This window comes from Fundulus heteroclitus, unplaced genomic scaffold (assembly GCF_011125445.2).
Source record: "Fundulus heteroclitus isolate FHET01 unplaced genomic scaffold, MU-UCD_Fhet_4.1 scaffold_133, whole genome shotgun sequence".
Taxonomy (NCBI): Eukaryota; Metazoa; Chordata; class Actinopteri; order Cyprinodontiformes; family Fundulidae; genus Fundulus; species Fundulus heteroclitus.
Window position 1 is genome coordinate 270089 of NW_023396545.1, and position 21879 is coordinate 291967.

The window sequence follows — 21879 nt, forward strand, 5'->3', positions numbered from 1 at the left end:
TTCTGCTCACCTGTTTAAATATCACTGAGGTATGTTTGAATGTAAAAGATAAATACTATATGATACATGCTTTTAAATATGGAGTATGTACTTTAAGAACTTGTTTATTTTCTTGTCTTTCAGGAACAACTCTAAAAAGTGGTTCACTTATGGAACATCATTTGTAAGATTAGAGATGCAATTGCTCCAAGTGGCCGGCCCTACATTATGTATACCTGGGGTGTCAAGCTCCAATCCTTGAGGGCATGTCCTGAAACTTTTAGAGGTTTCCTTGGTCCCACACAGCTGAATCAAATGGCACAATTAGCTCCTCAGTATGCAGTCAGGTTCTTCAGGGTCCTGGTAATTACCTGATTATTTGACTCAGGCGTGTCGGACCAGGGACATATCTAAAAGTTGCAGGACACCGGCTCTTGAGGACTGGACTTTGACACCTGTGAACCCTTCCACGGCGTTTTGGTGAACAAGATCATCTCAAACAGGTTCCTAAGCAAGCGGCAGAAACTTGCACAGTCCAACGTCTTCAGAGGACCATTCACATGTTATGAGACAGTTCGAACTATCATACCTTCTGATGACAGAGAACTTTCTTCATGCACCGTCCACACATGATGAAACAATTGAGTTATGCTTATTTTTAAGAGCTTATATACACACAAACCTGTGACACGTGTGACATTTTCTTGTAAAAAAGAGTTTGTGGAGCAAATGACCTTGTGAGCCTGTCCAGAATGAACCTGTCACTTTCCCACACAGTCAGAAATAGGCAGCTGCAGACCCCACAACCAATAAAGGAAAAGCAGTCAAAGAAATACAGATGGAGGAATAAAAAACAGACCTCTGTTTTCACTGACTCCCATGTACTTAAATGTTTCATCATGATGTACATAATTTTTTGAATTTTGGTAACAGGTTTTATATTTTGTGTGATTCTTGTTGTGTGTGACAGCAAATATATGCTACTAAATATATTAGGACAATAACAAGAAATTTAACTTTACATTTGCCTTGTAATCTGTCATGTAGGAAAAAATGTTTAAATGACATGTTCTGTAAACCCCACCACTGCTCCTCATATTCAAGACATAATTTTTATATTTATAACAGCAAGACTCTTATAGTTCTCTGTTACTGAACACTGAGACCCAAGTTATGTACTGTTTGACAATGACAGTCAAATGAGATGAAAAATAAAGTGCCTATGCTTATGTGTAACATGAAAAATTTTAATGAATCTTTGGTAAAAACCCATTACAAAATAAAGTGCAATGGTTTGTGATCAAACCAACTCGTTCTTTCCTTAGAAACATAACATTATATTGCAATGTTACATCAACTCACAGAAGAACATTCATTAAAAGTACCTTTAACAAGTGCTCTGAAAGATCCTTTTGAAAGGAATTTCTCTAACTCCAGAAGATGACCAAACTAGAACATGATCTATGAGTATTAAAAAGATGAATACATGGATCTCAAAATTGAACATGAGAAAATCCTTTTACATATGACAAAAGTCGTTGTTAGAAATCTGGGCACTATTGCGCTCAAAGCATTTATCTATTTTACAATCAACTTTAAAGAATATAAAAGAAAAATAATGCCCTATGGAAAGAAAAGTAAGTACAGTTTAAACACATGCTTTAAAATTTTTTACCTTAAAAAAGCTTAATAGCAACAGCAATAATTTCACTTCAAAAAATTGTATTTCACAATGTTGTTGGAGTAATCTTTTTAATCAGTATTTTTGCTCTATATCTTTGTCAACAAAAACAAAAGCTAACTGACTCTATTGTGGCTCACTTCCATATGTTCTTGAAAACACATTTTGAGTCAAATGGTAAGCTTTCTTTTTAAATATATTACATAGTGATATTACCTGAAACCAAAAACATTTTAGATCAAATTGGACTTTTTCCATGAAGATTTGCATGTAAAGAGTTTTTCAAGCCACGTCTGTTGAAGGACATCTCTTTCACCTTTTCCTTGGAACTCGAAGTAAAATCTCTGGGTGGCAATTCTGTCAGCATAGGTGGGAATATAGATGGCCAAGCTCTCATCATCCATGCTTGCTATAGCTGATATGTCAGTCTACAAGCACAATGAAATTATGGTTAATATAAAAACCGTAAAAAACTAAAAAGACTCTTTTAAGCACATGATTATTAATCTTTATAGCAGAATTTATGATTAAATGCATGACATGTTTTTAAAAATATTAAGCTGCTTATCCTTATCTCTATCTCATTAACATCCATGTAGAACATTTGCAGTCACAGGCCCTGTTTACAGAGTACTTAAATGGTGTAATTCCCATGCCGCACCACTAGTAGCGCTGTGATTTTTGAAGCTCCGTGTCAAATTGCCCAGAAGAAGAAAACAGCGGCTGGCGGAGGACTGTTTCGGCTGCAAACTGTTGTAAAATGAAACCCACAGCTATAGCTGAAACCCCCCCCCCCCCCCCCCCATGCAACAGTTAAACCTTGTAGTGTGTAAATGGAGAGTACAAAGGCGACGCAAACCTGTTTTCACCGTGAAAACAGAGCCAGAGACTGTACTACAGTAATGCAAGTGTATCCAAAGCAGAGTTGTTAACTATAAATAACTGCCGAATTGGTCAAATTTCAAGTAGAGGACTTGCTGTATATTTATGACTTACCTTGTCACTCCTCAGTGCAGAAATACATTCCTCCGACAAATGACGACTTCTTAAAAAGTAATAAAAGGCGCCCCTCCGTCTCTCCTCTTCTCCATGACACTCAAATATCCCGCGAGCTGATGCCGGGTTATGTTGCGTTGTTATGAGACGAAAATGATGTTGTTTAAGCAAGATAAGTCTCTCATTAAAACAAGAAACTTTGCCGTTAAAGGGAGAAAGTTATATAGTTATAGGAAGTTGCCTTGTCAGCCGTCTGTGCGGCATGTTTCCAGTGTCCTCCACAGATGGATCTCATGGCTGATCCAAGGTCGGTGGTGTGGGCGTGAACCCGATAGGGGGCGTGTTCAATTTGCATATTTTCTAAACATTTAGATATAACATTTAACATTTAGATATAGATTTAACATTTAGATATAGATTTAACATTTACATTTAACATTTAACATTTAGATTTAAATTTAACATTTAGATATAGATTTAACATTTACATTTAACATTTAACATTTAGATTTAAATTTAACATTTAGATATAGATTTAACATTTACATTTAACATTTAACATTTAGATTTAAATTTAACATTTAGATATAGATTTAACATTTAGATTTAACATTTAACATTTAGATATATATTTAACATTTAGATTTAAATTTAACATTTAGATATAGATTTAACATTTAGATTTAAATTTAACATTTAGATATAGATTTAACATTTACATTTAACATTTAACATTTAGATTTAAATTTAACATTTAGATATAGATTTAACATTTAGATTTAACATTTAACATTTAGATATATATTTAACATTTAGATTTAAATTTAACATTTAGATATAGATTTAACATTTAGATTTAAATTTAACATTTAGATATAGATTTAACATTTAGATTTAAATTTAACATTTAGATATAGATTTAACATTTAGATATAGATTTAGCATTTAGATATAGATTTAACATTTACATTTAACATTTAACATTTAGATATATATTTAACATTTAGATTTAAATTTAACATTTAGATATAGATTTAACATTTAGATATAGATTTAACATTTAGATTTAACATTTAACATTTAGATATAGATTTAACATTTACATTTAACATTTAACATTTAGATATAGATTTAACATTTAGATTTAAATTTAACATTTAGATATAGATTTAGCATTTAGATTTAAATTTAACATTTAGATATAGATTTAACATTTAGATTTAAATTTAACATTTAGATATAGATTTAACATTTAGATATAGATTTAGCATTTAGATTTAACATTTAACATTTAGATATAGATTTAACATTTAGATTTAACATTTAACATTTAGATATAGATTTAGCATTTAGATTTAAATTTAACATTTAGATATATATTTAACATTTAGATATAGATTTAGCATTTAGATTTAAATTTAACATTTAGATATAGATTTAACATTTAGATATAGATTTAACATTTAGATATAGATTTAGCATTTAGATTTAACATTTAACATTTAGATATAGATTTAACATTTAGATTTAACATTTAACTATTTATTTTACTTTGTGAATTTCTGTCTTAAATGTGAGAAAAGGGAGTTAAATGTGAGAAAAGTGAGCTAAATAATCAAAATATATCAGCTATAGAATTTTATCTGAAATTTTACATTCGGCACCCCATAGTTATGTAATGCGGAAAATACTTGTTCACAGCGCTTACAGTTAACACTTAGTTACAGTCATAAAGTGAGCGTAAAGACAGGGGAAGCATGGTTTTATATCCCTGATTTATATTCCTTAGAAATGAAAAGCGTTCATCCCAGTCAATATCTTTGGTCTTTTCGACTCATTTTCGGACAAGATTTCCTCGCATCCCTCTAGTCTCCTGCCTCCGTCTTGGAAGAGTTTTCATACGCTGCTTCTCAGAAGTGAAACAAACAGTAACTCAGTCTGTGGCATGTTTACCGTGCATGAATCTCTGATAACTAAGTGAACAAACAGACAGCACAAATCTGTTGATTTGCAATCCCACCGACGTAGAAAAGAAATATTCTGAAAATATATATATATATATTTATATAAAAAAGGGGTGAGCATTACACATTACAGCGTGTACCAGCAAATCCTGCAGTATAAATGACAAGCCAAAAGCTGTTTCAATGAGTGAAGGTGTGGATGAACAAAAAAAAAAACTGACTGATTTATTCTATGAAGGCAGAAAGAGTTCTTGTTAGTTACAGCTTTCCCCCCTCAAACACCATTTACGTTAAGACTTCACAGACTGAGTAACCAGATCCAGGCACAGCCATTGTAAATCTAAGGGCTGCAACGAGGATTTGGATCACAGAATAAAGCAAAAAAAAAGAACAGGGTGTTGAGGATCTCTCTGGTTTGGCTCCGCTCACGCTGCCCATTCACACTCTTTCACTTTATTGTTGCACATTGGCGTCCAAGTGGTTCGTGGATGCTAGTTTTGCCCCACCCATTCAAGGGCAAAAAATATACAAAAAACTCTCTCTACTACAACTACTACCACTCGTAACTCATGAGATCCGTCACATTCTATCAAAACCTGTGGGGGACAGGATAAAAAAAAAGTATCAGTTAGAGTAATTGTAATTCATTTTGTTTGGGTAGCAATATTTGACACAAATAATGTTTGTTTTTTCCAACTTCAATGCATTTTGTGAGCAATTCAATTACCAAACAGACCTATACAACCTGTTTTATGGTTTTTCCAACCACAGAGATCCAGACCGAGTTACCGTCAAAATATCTTAGGGCGATTAAACCACCAAGAGTTTTTCCAGTCATACTCATCTAATTATGCCACAACGTTGAAGAAAATATTTTAACATTTGCGGAACAGGGTTTCTATCATTTACTTCAATATTCAGAAGTGTTAAACCTATCTATGTCACTCGTATGCATGCATTCGAGCAGGAAAGTAATTCAAAATCTTCAGCATGACATTTTTTTAATGTCTATCCTGTTTGAATGTCATTCAATTAACAAAAATACAATGAGGTAAAAACTGAGAAAATTCCTGGATAACAGCATGGTGACAATGACATGTTGTTTTTTTTTTTCTCTCACATCACCAGAATATCACGTTGCACTGCAGATATTCCCTGGCTTTAGATTTTAAATGTTGTGGCTCTGTGCGAATGATTTTCAGTGAAGCACAGTCCCAAAAGCAAGCGTTCAACTTTACTCACTCTCCGGCTATCCAGCTGCCTCTGTTCTCAACAGCTGCTTGCCGACAGCATTCAAACACCGAGGGAGGGGGAGCGCAAAGTAACTTGGAGATCATTTTGTGCTATTTTGCACTCGGATACCTGTTATTTACTCATTTAAACATTAGCTGAGACCTGTTTATGTTTAACAGTGCGATTTAATGCATTAATCTTTTCAATTCTATATTTTTAAAACCTAATTAATCTTTTTTAATTAATGTAAAGTCCCAGCTTTAATCAATAGAAAGAATGAATAATCATAATCTGAAATACAATTCAAGCTTTTACACTCCTTGAACTGTTTTACATTTTGTCACAATACGACTACAAGGTTTGCATCATGCGCTAAACTAAGACAAAGCAGTGCATATTTTGAAGTGAGAGAAAAATGAAAATGGATATTACAAATCAAAATGAATTGTCCCCAACCCCAAAGTACTTTGAGAAACTACCTTCTGCTGTAATTTAAGATGAAGGTCTTATAAATGAATTATGTGACCCGTTCCCTTTGCCTAACACTCAGTTTCACTCAGGCTGGATCTCTAATGATGATGCTGTCACTACCATGGTTTACCATGTGGATGAAGTGTTTAGGGTGATGTGCGGGGGCTTTGTGTACATAAGCAAAATTGAATTGAATTGAATTGAATTGAAATGTGTTCGGATTAAAAAAGAAAAATAAATAATCCCAATAAATAATTTATATGGGCCCAAAATCAATTAATCCCACCATTATTCAGAATAGAAGCCCTGTGACATTTACCTGACTCCGCCAGATAGATTTGCTCCGCATATCCATCTGGAAACCTTCCGTTGAAGTAACTTTGGGAAGGGGCGAAAATACTGGTTAGCTGATTGGCCTATGTTGGTGATAGACGGGCCAAATTAACCAATCAGATTCGTCGTCGCTCGTAACAGAGCGACGACGAAAACACAACCACAAGCCAAGCTGCTCTTGCTGCTGCAGGTAAAGGCTCGTTAGCTCAGCAAAGAAATACTCTGTAATTCCGATAAAACTTGCTCGATAGCCACGCTAACGCTAGTTTCATCGGCTGAAGCCGCCATGTTCCTTAGACTGAACAGTCGCGCTTCCCGTTGCGTCACACCTCAACCCGCCTCAAAGCCAACGCTGATTGGACGTTCGTTTGGTGAACGGCTCCAAATTTTCTTTAACGGAGAGTAGCCAGACTGATCTGCGAGTGAAACCTTGAAAGCCCGCGAGATCAGGATGGTCTCACGAGGCTACTGTGACATGTGCAGCGTCCAACAAAGAAGTTGTACTTCCATCTGTCCCAAAGACAAATCGGATGTTTTTCTTTTTTTTTTACTTATTTATTGAACAATGATATCCAAATACACAAAACGAACAAATATATACAAACAAACGCAGAGGCATGTTCATTCTGTTTTCTGAGCACCCACAGTGGACCTACACCAGGCACGGCTGAGACTTTAATGCACTTGTGTCGCTACAGGCTTAGCCACACATGCTCTTGGTCTTCCTGCTTTCAAGGATGAGAAACACAGGGTGAACGCAGTCAGGGTAGTTTGCCCCATTCAAAATGAAATGATCGGAACAAGTGTTTAGATTAAAGTTGTTTGCATTAACAATAAAACATCCCAAGCTGTGGAATGACCCTCCCTTAGGCATTAGACTCTTCCCTTTCTGATTTTAGATCACTTCTCAAGACCCATCTCTTATCCTCGGCTTTTGACACAATCTGAGATGTTGACTTTGTTTTACAGTGTTTTACTTGCCTTTCTTTCATTTTATTACTACTTTTATATACCATTTTGCTTATTGCTGTATTAATAACCATTTGGTATCTTACGATTGTGTGTAGCACTTTTGTCCTGTGGATGTTTCAAGTGGTTTATAAATAAAATTGGTATGGTATCCGTCTCGTTCGAATTACAATTTAATTCCAATTGAACTAAAGTCAGTCACAATATTCTGATTACCGTGTTTATATGAAGCAATTTTATTCCAAACGGCACTTTGTTCTGATTACTTATGTCTATGTAAACATAGCTAGTGCTAGTGCATATTTTTGTACATATGTCCTGTGTTTCCTAAATGACTTTTGGCACACGGCAAACAAAGCTTCATCTGAGTTTTTTCCAACCTTGCCTGCGTACTGAGTTCTTGCAGTATTTGTGCGTTCACAAACACATGAGAATCCATCTTGTACCGCTCCCACTTCAACGGTTTGTGACCGAACCAAAAAACGGTTCGGGGCAATCATTTCGCAGTATTATGGTTTAAGGCGGGGCATACAGCTGTGACGAAAGCAAGAGCAGATGAGCCCACAGCCGCATCTAAATAAACATGTCGGTGCAGGAGAATGTAAACGTAGCTGCTGCTCTCACGTCTGTTTTGACAGAATCCACAATTTCTTCTTTGAAAGAAGAGCAGCAAGAAGTGCCTTGACCAGCGCGACTCGTTGCGGTTTCTCATGACTCCTGTTGCTTACATTTTCAATTGATACCAAGATTGGCTAAAACCAACCTTGGGTAGGCGGGCACTAGGCGTCACTTCGGCCAATCAGCTCGTAAAGTTCTGCTGAATGTTCCTCCTTTCCTCAAACGGATTCAATGGGAGCAGTCCCAGATTGATAATGGCTAGAATGGAGAGTGCTACACTTTATCAATCTGGCTGGCCAGGTTAGCTTTTTTTTTTTTTTACACCAATAGCTTCTTTCTTGTCATAATAAGATAGAGGTCAGACTAGTCAAGTGCAAGACTTGAAGTTTGACAAAGTGACAAAATGTGAAAAGATTCAAGGGACAAAAAAACTTTTGAATAATGCATTGAAAAGTAGAAATTGTAAATAAGTAAAAAAAGTAGAAATTTGCAAATAAATGCCGCAATTTATTCTTTTGCATCTGTAAATATCCTGATAAATAAAAATGCTCAGAGCCAAGTTATAGTGATTTTATGAAATCATTCTTGGAAACTATCATGTTGTAGTATAACTTTGAGAATAAGTCAAAAAAAAAATCTATCAAATCTACCCTGGTTGGATCTATAAAAGTCAGGTGAATGCGTCTACTTTCTGTTCGTTTCCAGCTTCAGCTACTCATGATTGCACAATATTTAGCTTTTTAATCCTCTCGTTGTGTTAAACTACAGTTGCCAATTACTGGGTTCGGCAGATAAGTCCCCAGCTTCTCCGTTACCTTTTCTTCAGCTCTGTGTGTGTGAAGCCTGCCTTTGACACACGGCTAGCTGTGTTTTCCTTCCTGGCACCTGTGCATATATCGGAGAGCCAACTGGCCACCAGGGAATGAGCTTCACGGTAAAGAGGAAAAACCAAACCTGCATGTGGATGAAAGGTGTGCAAAGTGATGGTGGTTCCGAGGTGGCCATCCCTAACCATGCTTAGCACAAGCAGCACTTGTCTGTGTATTTATACGTGTGTGTGTGTGTGTGTGTGTGTGTGTGTGTGTGTGTGTGTGTGTGTGGATGGCATGAGGTGGTCAGTTGTGGCTCTCCTAAACAGGATATGCATGCAAGCATCGGAAGGGTGTAAGCGATCGTATAATATGTGTGGTGAAGCGGTGCGTGACGGGTTCTCTATGGTGGTCATCCTCTCTCGTGTCACCATCTGGTTAACAAGAGCCATGGGAACATAAAGAGGGAGAGAGAGTCCCAAAAGGGCGTAGACGCTGCCAGAGAAGGTTGTTTACCCAGCTACCCGGCACTGAGGACTGTCAGTGGAGCGAAAGGCATAAACATTGCTGGAGATTTAAATGAAAAGTGACATTGTGAAGTTTTGAACCACTTAGTATATTAATTGGAAAGCCTGATGGAATATCCTCTCTGTGGGTATGGAGGTTTTAACCCTTACTGGAATAGACGTTTTGGAAACAAGCTGACAGTTTCTTTCAATATCTGTGGCTGGTCATGAATAACTTCAATCAATACCCCTTATTGTAAGAAACCAAGAAGTCTGGGTAAAGTTGCTGATCTTCAGGGAGCACCTAGCCGTCACCTTTCTGTAAAAGATTTATGTAAAAATCATAATAACGCTAGATGCAGTTTTGTCAACCCCCCCAAAAAATGTACATGATACAGTCGGGTTTTCTGTGTGTTACAGTAGTTTCCAGCATAACAATACCTGCTATAAAATCCAACCTCCAAAAGAGCCTCAGATATTTTTTAGAAGTATTCTTTTAAGCTGTAGAGTGCAAGTAAAGTAGACTATTCAGCAGAAATAAGATGACAGGTTGTGATAAATGGGACCCCTCCCAGCCCGTCTGGAAAATCCATATCTGCTCACATTAATCAATGATCTCAAGGTGTATATTTCCTCTTGGCAGTGTCAGATGGACTATGATTGGAAAATTGTTAGCAAAGTACAGATGTGTGATCCATTCTCACGCATGCACATCCCTGACTCTCTGTCTCTCTCAAACTCTGTCATGTACTCACAGTTATGTACAAGCTTTTCAGAGGAAGAAAGCTCACTTCCATCTAATTTATGAGTCATTTCATTTGTTTTTACTGAAACCAAAGTCCTCATCGAGAGACTCATTGAGAGATATCAATGCCGATATGAAAGCAGCTTAGAAACAAATGTGCTAAAACTATACGTACATGCATTAGGGTTTTGTAGTGGAGATTCAAGAAGTACCATCTAGCTGTATTGGTTCAGTCTGTCCTGTCAGTTAGATTTTCCTAAACTCTTCTCCTCTCTAAACCACTTAAACCAGCTGAACTGTAGCTTGTAGGGCATTAAAAACAGTTTGAGGCACCCTGTAGGGAACTGTCATAGTGGGAGGAACCATGGGTGGTCTCTTGGCCAAAAGAACAGAGAGTACACCTAATTTGACCGCAACAAATATTCCAGTCAAAAGAGAGAGAGAACTATAAAACTGAACAATGTGTGCTGCCATGGCATTTATGGACATGACTCAACCCAAGGGGGAGAAAAAAAATGGACATGGACCGCATTGGATGCTGACAGGCAAAGATTAAACTGATCCTCGAGGTAAATCCAAGCAACACTTTCCCTCCCTGATGCTTGCCGACTTGGCCAGCTTGAGCTGGTTACTATGATTGTCATAAGGGAGTGTTCATTTTTTTCTCTCTTTTAGGGTTATGAAGTACTCATAATCAGCCAGAATCATACTTGCAGTAGACAGTAGTAGGTAATAATAGGAATTGTGTTTTTCAAATTCATTGAAAAATACTTTATTTATCCCAGAGGGAACCTAAATGTTGATGGAACTCATTTGATCAAGAAGTTGTTATAGATGGTGATGGCTGTGGGCAGGAAAGATCTCCTGCAGCGGTCCGTTTTAAAACCAATCTGAAGAAGCCTTTGACTGAAGAGACACTGTCATGAAGAGGATGTTCAGGATTGATCATTATTTTCTTGATTTTATGCAAAATCTCTCTTTGCATCATTGTCTCTAGAGGTTCCACAGTCATCTCCAGAACAAAGCCAGCCTTCTTTATCAGGTTGTTGAGCCTTTCTAGGTCTCCGGCTCTGAAGCTGCTGCCCTAACAGATGATGACAGAGGAGATTACGCCCTCAACCCCAGAATTATAGAAGATATGCGGCATCTTCCTGCAAACCTTGAGTGATTTTAGCTTCCTCAAAAAGTCCAGTCTGCTCTGTCCTTTCATGTAGATGGCTTCACTGTTGAGTCTCCAGTCCAGTCTGTTGTCTAGATGAACGCCGAGGTATTTATATCCCTCAATCGCCTCCACCTCTTCTCCCATGATGGAAATTTGGTTTAATCTAATCCTGAAATCTACAATAATTGTCTTTGTTTTGTTCACATTCAAGATGAGATGACTTCTTCCACACCATGCCACAAAGCAATCCACCAGCTCTCTGTACTCAGCTTCTTGTCCATCTCTTATACACCCATCTGAGTGTGGTAAATGCACTGGAGAAATCAAAGAGCATGAGCTTCACAGTCTGGTCCAGATGACAGTGAGTTTGTTGAAGCAGGTTGATGATGATGATGGTGTCTTCAACTCTTAATAGGCTCTTGGTCAATGCTGCAATTCATCCTCCAATTTTGTCCCTCCCTCTTGTTATTTCATCCCTTTCTACCTTCATTTTGGACTCATAAAATACTAATAAAAACGCTCATATAATTAAACCATTGTATATCTAATGATTTGCGTTATTAGTTAAGTACTTTTTATAAGTTAGGGAGAAAGTCATGAAATGCTCTAATCTCAAATACTTAGAGTCTTCTTGGTTGTCGAAATGGTCATGAAATGTTCCCCTGGTATATACAAAATGATACGTAGTTAGTGTAAAATGTCAGTTGGCTGATCACTTTATTCTGTACCAAAAACAGCCAAGTACAAAATGACAAATGCCACAAAGGTATAAAAAGGTAAAAGGGTCCAATTAAAATTAACTCGAAGCTCACATATGTACATGTGAATATTTTGTTACATTTGCCCTGTTACATTGTCGGTAATTTCTATTTCTTAAAGGGGCCACCGACAGGCAATATCAGTTTTATGAAAGGAGTGAACACGGTTAACAATACTTAAAGGAACTATACCTGAACTTATTTTTGTCTAGTTAAGAGTGCTATTAACTCAATGCATTATGAGTTAAAAGACAGAATTTGATAATAGCAATTGATTAATTGCACAGGCTTGTTTTTTTTTTATTAGTAGAAATAAGCAACAAACTGGGGACATTGCGGGATGCCTTTCTCTGCCAATTGCACAACGAGGTGTGGAGGCGTTACTTAGCAGCAGTAGCACCTCCACTGCATGAACAACAGGGTATATAAAGAGAACAATAGGCACCCTGACTGGTCTGCAGCCTCATCTGCAACAAACTAAACAATTGTGTATTCAGACACATAGTTATAATAACACACATTAACCTCTGAAACAAATACAATGAAGGAACAATTCTAAAATACTAACCTTTATGCCTTACTTATCTCTGAACATAAAAAAATTGATTTGTGAACATAATCACAACTGAAACTATCCAGCAAAGTTACACAACTATTCCATAACTATTCCACAGGAGTTATGATTTCACCCCCTCAGATTTTGTGCACCCCCCCCCCCTCAAAAAAACACAAAAAAAACAAAAAAACTTTAACACAGAAAGGAAATTCTAGATTTATTGTCAGCCACAGTGCAAAAAGAAAATCCCAATATTACTTCATAAATGTTTCCAAGCAGCTGTCAGTCAAAACCTTTTCTCTGCCGGGCTCAGATTTTATGAAGATAGATGAGAAAGGAAAGGGAAACATTTTAGTGAACAGATGGCTTCTTATTGCAGAACAATTTCTGAGTTATAATTAAAAAAAAACAACAACAAACAAACCTTGGTTATGGATTTTTACCAGTTTACATCATCAGAGTGATGAATAGCGGGCAAACCATTTTCATAATAAACTGAAATATAGCTGATGTTAAAGCATGTATTTCCCAGCATCTGAGTTAAAAAGAAATAAAACAGCCTTTGATTTCTGGAGTGCTGGCAGGCCGGCTTTCCTATGATGACACTGGTAGAATGTTATAGGTTCAACTAGGAAATGTTGTAAATCTGTCTTGCAAAATCAGTAAATCTGCCTAAGGCAGGAAACTCTGCCCTGATCGTTTCTGAGTGAGGAGAAAGGATTTTAAGAAGACATGAAGGCTGTTGAAGATTATGGACACAAACAGGCACTGAGCAGCTCGTCTTGGACAGGAGTTTTGGTAGCAAGAAATGTTCCATGTGTTAAATATATTTCAAAAACTACTGTTATCTCATCGTTTATACTGCTTAAATGTACAGTACGGGGGGAAAGGTGTTGCCCTGTTATCTCTTCAGTTTTTGTTTTACTCACACTTGAATTGAATTTTTACAAAAAGAAATACAAAATTTTGTTTTAACCTAAACTTTCACTCAAGTGGAGAAAAGCTATCCAACCAGGCCCTATGTGGCAAATAAATCACCCAGTAAACTTAATAGCTGGTTGTGTCAACAACTAGCATAAAGCATATACAATAAATGACGATAATTGTATATCACTTTGTAGGAATTTGGGCCTTCTCTTCTTTGCAGAACTCTTTTAATTAGGTAACGTTGCAGGATTTTTAAGATAAACTGGCTGTTTATGGTCCCGCCACAGCAGCTAACCAGGTTTGACTGTCGATATCATGTTCCTTTTTCTGAAATGGTGTGTACGTTTTACAACACAATGGGACACACATCTTGCTTAAGGTTCCACTTTGTGCTTGTTAGTTCACAAAATATTTTCCCAAGATTCTTGGGGAATCACCACCACCATATATTGTGCCCAATGTGGGACAGGTGTTTGAGTTCTTTTTAGTCAGCAGCAGTTTTCAAGCTGGATCTCTCTAATAGATGCCATTTCTGTCGAGTCTCTTTTTTATTGTTGAATCATGAACTCCGACCTTTACTGAAGCTAGTAAGGTATGCCATGGTTAAAGTGACAGGTTCTTTTGTGACCTCTTGGATGAGTCGGCTTACCATCTATTTAATTTTGGTAGGTCATTATTCAGCTTTGGATAATGACCCTTGCTTTGGTTCACTTAAGTCCCAACGTTTCATCTGGGTCTTGATTTCTTTAATTTAAGGTACAACATGTTGCTTTTTGACACCTTTTAGCTTTGTTATGCAACTGGGTATGGTAAAGGAACCAAGAATGTGATAATCACTAATAGATCATAGTGATTCAGGGGGTGATTACCTTTTCCCATTGGGCCAATGTTGGTTTAAAGAGCATATCTCCCTTAAGAAATTAAATCCTCATTTAGAAACAGGTTATGTTACTCTGTAAAAAAGTGATAATCTGATACATTTAAATGTGACAAAAGAACAAAATATTAAAGAAATATGTAAGTGGGAAAAGTTTTTCACTGCATCGTGTCCATTACTGGCTTTTACTATAATCATGTCCATAGAGCTCAGCACAATGCACCATGCTTTAGTAAGACCGTTTTGAGTAAGACATTTTTTCAAAGTCTGGGTTTTAGGATTGCCAAAAAGGTCTGCAGTGCAATTGAACACGAAAACAGCCCACGCAAACAATAAATACAATAATCGATTTGTACCACATTATGTAAAGGCAGATCTTCGATCACAGGGAGGAATATTTTCAAACCGGAGCCAAACACATCCTGCAAGGGTCCAGTTTTACAGAGGATCAAGAACCATAACTCTCAGGAACTTGTCATTCAGCTGGAGTTGTTTACCTTTGGCATTCTTAAAGTATGATTGGCTGGAAAAAACCAACAACTGCCAGGAGACTGATTTGAGTTATGGAATAACTTTTGAAGTCGTCTCTGCTGTCGTCAGTCCAGTGTGTGCGTGTTTGTGTTTGTGTGGCCTATCCACTGCTGTTTTTCTCTACTTCTTAATGGAAAGGACAGGTGCTTTAAAGATGAACATGTTTGTACTGTGAGATCTCAACGTGCATCAGACATCAGATGCTACTATATTGAAATAAAAAAGTAACAGTATACTCAGCCTCTTTTCATGTATGTTTTAGATTATAGAGTATGTTTTTTTTTTATTATGTAAACTGTTACATATCCTGCACACACATCTCCTTCATATAAAAAAACACTCGATTTGATGTTGACCAGTAAAGAAAAACGCACATCTAAGCCAATACTGGTAACACAATGTTCCTGAAAAATAATGTGCTTTTTTTGTTGTTGAAATTTTGACATAATGTTCACCACATTAAAGGACTTTCTCTTGGAGTGATCTTTTTTTCACATGTCCTGCCAGCTCAGCTTACGCAAACAGCAGGGGAAGTCTTGTTACCTTACTGCGTGAAGGTGAGAGAGATCTAGTCTACATAGCGGGGAGTACTGGAGGATCGGAATTTGATAGATGTTCCTTGATCCAGACTCAAGAGTAAAGGTAATTGTGCCTTTTCCTTCATGGCTACCAGCCTATGGAATATTTTGCCTTCTTATATCCAGTGTGCTTAGATGATTTTAAGGGGCTTCTTAAGGCCCATTTTTACTCCTTGGCATTTAAGCTCTCGTGATTTATTGTAATTGTTGTAGGTAGTCATATGATTTTTTTCTTTTTTCCCCCCTTTTTTTTCACTGGACTTGCTGAATAATGTTCAGCACTTCAATGCAGCTGCAACTGTTTTGAAAGTGCTCTATAAATTAAGTTGACATTGAGTATTGGATTCCCCTTGGGGCATCATTCAGGTGACCATATATATATATATATATATATATATATATATATATATATATATATATATATATATATATATATACAGGTCACCTGGACCAAGGATCCTGCCACCACATCTAGTGAATGAGTAGTAGCATAGCAGCAATAAGTCCCCAAACCTGCAACATACAATGCCTGTGCTTTTCCCAGACACCATGACAAATGTATTAGGCATTTGCACTGCATCCTGAAGCTCTTCCCATCGGCATGCTCAGCATGTGAGCAAGGGTCTCCGGGCAAGCTGTCTGTGCAAGCAATTTGGAGGCGTTTTCACTTCTGCGCTGCATGGCCCTATTCCACAGGGAGTGCAGCACAAGTCACATTATTATGTGCAAAGGGCATTAGGATAGTGTATTTCTTTTTGGGAGAGTGTTGATTGTTTGTTTGAGCTAATGGGTGAGAGGTATTTGTTGCAGCCAGGGAAGTGACAAGACCCCAAACACAAAGCAGTGCCAACATTGCTGCAATAAATTAGGCTACTTAAAGGCTCTGTCAGGTCCTTGTGGATATGATTAGGTTGTAGCCTTTGCATCGGGCCCAGTGCAACATCTCGCCCACCGCCTCACCCTTCCCACTCCAGTCTCTAGTGGGAAAGCCACACAGACAGCTAAACCTCTGAGTAGGCTACCACTACTGCTACCCAGCTCCTCCATACAACACCCATGACCCTAATATGCTGCTACCATGAAACCTAAACCCTTCAGGCGATCTTGCATGCACAGTTGTTCATAATTGTGAGCCCATTGCACCCTGAAAGCCCCCTGTTAGAAACTACAGAGACCATCTACGTTCTGTCTGATTTTTAACGGTTTGGTTTTTGTTGTTGTGTAGGGTGTTTCTAGCTAGGCTAACCACCTTGATGTTAATGGACATACTGCTGCAATATAATAACTTTAGAAAAACAGAGTGACAGCTGCTTAGATTGTTATGGAGGACTGAAAGTGATTTAAAGTGGAACTCTATCTATCTATCTATCTATCTATCTATCTATCTATCTATCTATCTATCTATCTATCTATCTATCTATCTATCTATCTATCTATCTATCTATCTATCTATCTATCTATCTATCTATCTATCTATCTATCTATCTATCTATCTATCTATCTATCTATCTATCTATCTATCTATCTATCTATCTATCTATCTATACATACATGTAGTATATATTGAATTGAATTCATTATATTTGAAATATATTCTGTTAACACTTTATTGGCACAGAGCATTCATAGCAAACAGAGATATATTTCTGCTTAATGACTGACTTTGGCAATTACAGCAACATCGTTTTCTGAGAAAGCGGCGGTGTATTTAAACAGAGGAGCACATTTTGAACCTGATGAACTGTGGGGGGAAGAGGGGGATAAATGGGTGGTGCAGAGAGAGAAAGAGCAGTTGAGAAGTTTACGGCGCACACATACGAATGAACACATGGTATAAGCAGTAACACACATGTTTTGCCCATAAAAGTAAACGCCAATGCCTGAACTGTCTTTTGATCTCCTCTTCCCTTCCAACAACAGGTTTCACTATGGACTACCTGGGAATTTAACCACAACGGCTACAATTAGTTGCAATAAAAGTGCCTGATTTTTATTGAAGGCATCCAAAATCCACTCACTCAGCAGTATGCCCAACTGACAGCAAAGTTTTAACAAAAAACATCTCATGTTACTCTTTCCTTCACAGAATTGCAACATTTGATAAATGACAATGTCTTCAGTGCATATTTCCTGGCGCTGCAGCACTGGTTAAATCCACCACCAGTCAATCATATTTGGCCACATGCATGGAGGCACCCCCCTGGATATACGCAAGTCATTTTTGGATTAAAGGAAGTGAAAAGATAAAACATTTTTTAAACTTCTTCCGAACCTCGTGTACTTTCTCTCAAAGTCACGTTTAACACGCACGTAGCTGAGCTTCATTTACGTCACTGCAGAGTAATTTGTATCTTCAGAGGGACGCTGAATTATATTATAATTTGAACAAAGTGCATCTTATCAGCTGATAGCAGTTAGCATGAGGGGCGTTGCACGCTAAGCGTTAATGTAGCCAGATAGATCAAAACGCCTCAAAACTCACTGGAGACAGCCAGCAATATTTCGGTGCAGAAGAGCTTAGCAGTCATACACTGTAAACAAAAACATAGTAACAAATGCATTATTTCCTAATTAATCACAATTGATCTCCCTTTCCCAAAAGGACAATTCACACAAACAACTTCCTTAAATGCTTCTGGAGAGATGAGGATGTCAGTCAGCTGCTTATCACAGATGTACTTACACGTCTACAAATGCGTCCACTTTACACTGATTCTATGCAGATGTCGCGCTTCCTTTTGCGCTTTGTAGAAGGAGATCCTGGCATCACTTCATTCAAATCACAGATTTTGACTTTTGAGGGTTTAAATTTACACCCATTCTTTATTTTTTAAAGCAAAACAAAACAAAAAAAAATCCTAATAAGAAAGAACATTTCTCACACGCACAATATTTTGGAACACATGGTCTGTATCTGCTGCAGGTTTTTTAAGTACATATAATAGTTTTGATTGTGTTGTTCATATTAGGGAGTGACAGCAGTTGTTAACGTTTATAGTGCCACAAAGAAGCGTTTACTTTTAAAAGGAGGTACTCTTGCAATTCCAGAGAACCTTTTAACCAATTTGAATAATAAACTGAACTTCACTGCATTGTTGGATAGCAAGGATCAACTGGAATGCCTTTAATGGATTCTGTCTGTATAGCTGATTGAATTGACTTGTGTTGCTTTTCAAATAATGTGACTTGAGGCTACATGAGTTGTGAATCAGCACTATATAAGTACACAGAATTGAACAGAAATTTGAGTTATTTGGACTCCAGAAAAGACATGTATCAAATACAGAATTCAAGCAAAAACCTGTGAAGCATGGAAGTGGACAGTGCAACAGCTTGGGGACGCTTTGCTGCAGCAGAATCTGGCATGCTCGTCATCTTAGATGTCACCATAGATTATACAACGCGTCTGAGTTTACCTGTGGAGAATGCAAGTCCATTCAAAAAGTAAAAGCTGAAAATGAACTTACCCTGAAACATGGCAATGGCCCTATCTAAAGCAGTAAATTTACTAGTTCTGATTGAGTCAAGGAACAAATCCTGATCTCACGGAGATGCTGTTGGGTGACTTGAAATGGTCGGTAAAGGGAAGAACCCATTTAAACATCCTTAAAGGAGCATTGGGTAAATTCTAGGATTTTTGCAGAAGTCCTTGAGTTTGAAAAACTCAGGAGGATAGAGGATTTTCTTTAAACACAAGATCCCAGTACATTTTAAACCCAACGCAACTTCCTGGATGGGAAGCAAAATGTCTTCAGCTTCAGAATAGAAGTCCAGTTTTATTTTTAAACCTTTTCTTTTTGGACAGGAGCTGAAACGACATGGAATCGTTGATGAGGGTGAAGGGAGCTCAACAGCAGGGTAAGTCGTTCCAGTATTTTAGGTTTGTTCCGTATTAAAAGAGGAAATGCGGACAGAGCTTGGCTCGCGGGCTGTGAGTGGAGTCCTGCGCGACCGAAGTCATGCTTCGTGGTGCGGCCTGAACGTCAGTCTGGTAGCTCGTCTAATGCGGCTGGTTAGCTGGTTAATGACAGAAGCTTGTTTACATTCGCAACTTTCCCTGATTGGATTGAAATGTGTTTGGATTAATAGTAAAGAAAGTATTTGGAATGCACCATTTATTTGGGCTCAAAATCAAATAATCTTATCATGACATGGGTTTACTTGCACCAAGCTTTATTCAAAGTAGAAACTCTGTGACATTAGCAGAGTAGTTGAATTTCCACTAAACAACCGCAGAAGTTTTGTACTTTTTCATTTGGAAAAAACCCAACAATGCCCATTTTGTCCCCTAGGTGCATTAGCATAAGGATGAAGTTCCACCAAACCGCATTTGCTGTTCATATAGACAACATTGATTATTAAATGATTAACTTACAATCTAGTCAACGTAAACTTCTTTATTTGAAGCAAAATTACCTAATATTATTGTAACAGAACACCTAAGTAGCTACTTGTTTTTTGTGATCTTATTTGCTCTCTGTCCAAATGGTCAATTTTGGAAAAAAGAAATGGAAATAAAACAGTTTTCTGTTAGATTCATTGATTAATTGTAAAAAATAATCAACGAATTAAATGATTAATACATTAATCCTTAGCTGCAGCCCTGGTCTCTGATTATGGAACATCTTTAAACTCTACTATAACTGAGTGCAACATAACAATAGTAACAGCACAACATACAGCTGCCTCTGAAAGATTTTCTGCATCATTTACATTACTAAAAAGCTGCCGTTGGCATAAAAGGCAAGGCAAGGCAAATTTATTTATATAGCACATTTCAGTACAGAGATAATGCAAAGTGCTTTACATGATTAAAATGCAGGAAAAAAAACTGAATAAAAGCAAGTAGGAATAAAATGTAGAAACAAAGTAGAACGTGGAAAAATAGAAACTAAAAGCAAACATTAAAAACAGTTGGACTAAAAAAGTTTAACTAATGATGTTTCAGTAAAACAGTTTAACTAGAACAGTCGAAGGCAATCCTAAACAAATGTGTTTTTAATCTTGATTTAAAGGAACTCAGGCTTTCCGCCCTTTTACAGTTTTCTGGAAGTTTGTTCCAGATAAGTGGAGCATAGGAACTAAATGCTGCTTCTCCGTGTTTGGTTCTGGTTCTAGGTATGCAGGGTAGGTATGTCAAGTAGAAAGTCACTGTGATTTTGTGACTGTTTCCCTTATGTCCATTAGGAGGACTGTCACCACACAAACTTTGTGAGGAACAATAATACCCCTAAACCAACCAACACCTCTGCTTGAAGTCTTTCCAACAGTACTATTCAAGGCACAACTGCACATCACATATAAGTTGCACATTCATTGAAAGTACCTTCTGTCTATTTACTGTCATGGTTTAGTTTTGATTCAGCTTTTGTTGCCATTGGTTTTTGGTTTTTCCACCTTGTTTTAGTTTTAGTTAGGGTTTGACTTTATTTATTGTTTTTAGTTTCTCCTTCCCCTCACTTCAGCCTTCCCTTCCACTGCAGTTAGTCACACCTGCCAGCCACTAATTAGCCAGACTCACTTCACCTGCCAGCCTCCCTACTTAAGCCTCACTCTGCCTGTCACTCCTTTGCCGGTCTGTCATCGTTCTACACCCTCTCCATGCCAGTCCTCGTTTTTTGCTTTGGAAGATTTGATCTGCTTTCTCATTTCAGGTTAGTCCTGCCAGTCTCTCTGAAAGACTTTGTTTATGTTGCTAGTTTTGTCCTGGTGTCTCTTGAGAACTGCTAACCTGACTAGTCACTCTGAGAAAGCTCTGCCCAGTGCCAAGCCTCCCAGCTTCGTTTGGACTCTCTCTCTCCAGGCTGTCAGCTCCTGCCTTCACCTACACCCTTGTACCCGTGTGTTCCTGGATTTCTGGTTACATCACCCACCATCCCATCAAACCTGTCAATAAAACTCCTCAACTTTAGTCCTGTGTGTGTGGTTCTGGGTTCATCAAAGACAAATCCTGACATTTACAAAACAAATTTAATTCACTGGTGCAGTCGATGGTTCTGATCCCATTTGGAAACTGCCTCTTTGCTGCAAATTGCACTTAAATTTCTGTCTGGGCAACATACAGATCAGCCCGCCCCTTATTGCAGGCATTGACTGAATGTGATATAAACAACGTGTCAGTCAGCTTTCTCTGAAATGTTCCGGTTGCAAGGAAACCCGCCATAGAGACTTCTGTTCAGCTCCATA

The 21879-nt window shown here is 37.5% G+C and overlaps 1 protein-coding gene and 1 long non-coding RNA gene across 2 annotated transcripts in view; both read right to left on the reverse strand.

The window, feature by feature from the left end:
- Positions 1-21879, reverse strand: part of astn1 (astrotactin 1) — a gene marked incomplete at its 5' end in the record, with an annotated part of 294255 nt that overhangs the window by 32821 nt on the left and 239555 nt on the right.
- Positions 1206-2698, reverse strand: LOC118558603. The gene is made up of 2 exons (XR_004928363.1): positions 2657-2698; positions 1206-2088 (listed from the first exon to the last, which is right to left on the reverse strand). It is a non-coding gene; the product is annotated as an uncharacterized LOC118558603 (long non-coding RNA).